The sequence below is a fragment of the Octodon degus genome, unplaced genomic scaffold (genome assembly GCF_000260255.1).
Source record: "Octodon degus isolate 3935 unplaced genomic scaffold, OctDeg1.0 scaffold00123, whole genome shotgun sequence".
NCBI lineage: Eukaryota > Metazoa > Chordata > Mammalia > Rodentia > Octodontidae > Octodon > Octodon degus.
The window spans coordinates 5,234,857-5,237,625 of record NW_004524699.1 but is presented as its reverse complement, the minus strand read 5'-3'; the positions used below and the strand labels follow the sequence as shown (position 1 = coordinate 5,237,625).

The 2,769-nt window shown below is 49.0% G+C and overlaps 1 protein-coding gene across 2 annotated transcripts in view; it reads left to right on the top strand.

The window, feature by feature from the left end:
• The window catches only part of Abl1 (ABL proto-oncogene 1, non-receptor tyrosine kinase), a 150,724-nt gene that overhangs the window by 99,149 nt on the left and 48,806 nt on the right, over positions 1–2,769 (top strand). The window contains exon 1 of one of the 2 annotated variants that reach the window (XM_023700488.1): positions 473–570. The exons of the other annotated variant lie outside the window; for it this stretch is intronic. The gene's annotated coding sequence lies outside the window, so the exon portion shown is untranslated. Of the gene's footprint in view, positions 1–472; positions 571–2,769 lie in introns of those variants that run through there. 2 annotated transcript variants of the gene reach the window in all.

Genomic DNA, 2,769 nt, shown 5'->3' with positions numbered 1-2,769 from the left:
AAAATAAATGTAACATTGCTACTTTGCTACTTTCCACCTATCGCAGAGGTGTCTTGGGCATAGCCTCGGTAATAGGTGAGTGACCACTGTGTGCAGCCTGGGTTATTTTATTTTTCTTTTCTTTTCTTTTCTTTTCTTTTCTTTTCTTTTCTTTTCTTTTCTTTTCTTTTTTTTTGCACAGAAGCAGGGATTGAACTCAGGCCCTTGCACTTGCCCGGGAAGTGCTTCTTCCACTGAGCCATCTCCCCAGCCCCCTGAGTTATTTTTCTTTTATTTTCCCAAGTTATGGTTTTAATCTCATCCTCTGATCGAGATCATATTATCCTTTTTCCACTTCAGTTGGAAGTTTCGTGTCATTTTGGAAATACAGGGCCTTCGATCTCACTACCTTCTGCCTGTGTGGATTCCCTTCTTATTCTCCTTGCCCGGAAAGTGGAACTGAACCTGAGCAAGTTGGTGGGATCGTTGTGAGGCGCGAGCACCCGGAACATGCAGGATGCTGATGAGAGTGCCTTGCCCCAGCCGAGCAGCGCAGCCAAGTCAGTCTGCAGTCTTTTAGTATCTCTTTCGGTGGGGTTTTTTTTTTTTCTTCTCTTTTTTTAAAAAATTAATGTTTTGTAGGTTTTAAGGTGATTAAAGGGACCCCTCTTCCCCTGGTGAGCAGCCTGAGACGGCTTGTGCAGGGCTGTTTGTATCTCGCCAGTGCGTTTCAGCCCTAACCAGAGCTGTATCTGGAAAGAACGTTCCCAGTATGCTATGGTGATACGCGTCTTGGCCATGTCTTCGGTGTGTATTGCCACTAATTCGGAGTGTTTTGTCAGGCCTGCTGATGTATGCTTTTATAGCTAAATTTTAAATGGGCTGGACACAGTCTGTGAGCGTTGCTCATTTTTAAGAGGATAAGTTCATTTTGGACTTAAGAGGCAGAATATTATTAATAGTCATTAGCTTTTAAAAATAAACTCATATCCCAATGTAAAGTAAAGCACATGTGGATAAATATCTGGGCCTGTATTAATGGTTAGTATTCAAGGATGCAATTAGAATTTCAAAAATGCCTATTAATGTGTAATTCTTGGCATTAATCTGCCAGTCTGAATGTAGCCCTTTAATCTGAAATGCTGTACAGTGACAGACATTTATAGTCTGATCCAGGGCCCTTGAACTTTCCAAAATGGCAGGAAAACAAGCACTGCATTTTTCCCCGTGCTTGTGTTGGTGGCACCCTTATGAATGTTATTCCTGGCAATACGTGTCCTGTTGCATGTTATCTACAACAGCACTGAACAAATTAGCAGGCATTGGCGTAGGCCGGTGAGCAGGGCTGTGTCCCCATGACCTAGGATGCACCCAGCATCAGCACGCTTGTCACCTGTGGCGCTGTAGCTGTGCGTCTGTCTCCAGGTGATGGGCCCGGCGTGTGTCCCTCATGTGCCATCTTGTGCGCCCCAGGGGCCTGAGCCAGCACCAGCCCCCAGCGTCCAGGCAACAACATCCTGACTGAGCCTCCCCGTGATGTCACTGGTCAGCCTTGAATTTTTATGTGCTGCCTTAGGCAGACCTCAGTGAAGATCTGTGCCTTAGCCGTTACCGGTGTACCTGAGTTGACAGGTTTTTGTCATGACAGGGTAGGCTAGCAGGCAGCAGGGGCTCTTACCCCAGGCTTGCTCTGGGAGAGATAATGAAGACCTTAGTCATTTGATCAGACATAGAGATCCAGTGCCTTAATCCGCCTGGAAGACAGATTCTTCATGGAAAGGAGCAGCCTGATCCGCTGGGCAGGAGCCTGGCCCGAGCACATCTGGCACTGGAGATTGAACCCAGGGCCTTTCTGTTTTTTGAGACAGGCTGTCACTAAGTGATTTAAGTTTCCTATGCCAGGCTAGAACTTGGGATCCTCCAGCCTCAGCTAGGATTACAGGCGTGTGCTAGGATTACAGGCGTGTGCCACCATGCCCACCCTGGGCATTGTTTTTTCACATGAAGAATCAGAATATGACTCCGTGGTTTGGGTTCGGGTTCTGGGCTCATGCCAGTAACACAGTATTGCAGTGGCTGCCGCTTTATGTTGTACTGTTTGCAGTAAGTTCCAACCCGGGTTTTGAAAAGATTTGAGCACAGCTGAGCAATGTGGTGGATTTTAAAGAGGTACAAATGATCGAGATGGAATATATATTTGTACCAATTTCCTAAAATAAATGTAGTTATCCCGGTACCAGGAAAAAAAAAAAAAAAAAAAAGCGGTACCGCAGGACATTCACAAAGAAGGAAGTTCTCTTTTGGAGAAAAGGAAGTGATGCAAGATGCAGGCCTAGTTCGAAGTCTCCAGGTCTAGATGAACTGCTTGACCTGAGGGCCCCCCATTTGTGTGGTTGTCGTGGGGGTTCCTGCACCCTGATCGTTCATCCCTCAGATGCCCACAGCCCTAGCGGGATCACAGCACATGGGTAAAAGTGAGGCCAGTGTTGGTCACTGCAGAGGAGTTTGCATTTTCACCAACATTCTCCAGCCTCAGGGCTCACGTCTTCGTTGCACCTTGCCCGTGCCCTCGAACTCTCAGGAGTGCTGAAAGCTGGAGGATGTCGCACGCTAAGGTGCAGAAGTGCAGGTCCGGGCGGCGGGGCGGGGCCGGGGATCAGGTGGGGCCCCAAGCTTCCAGCTTCCAGGGGGACGCCCTGGGGCTGGGCGTGGAACCCTGCGGCCAGGAGGGGGTTAAGCCCGGCAGCTGGGCTGGGCCGGGGCGGGCCGGGGCGGGCCGGGGCGGGCCGG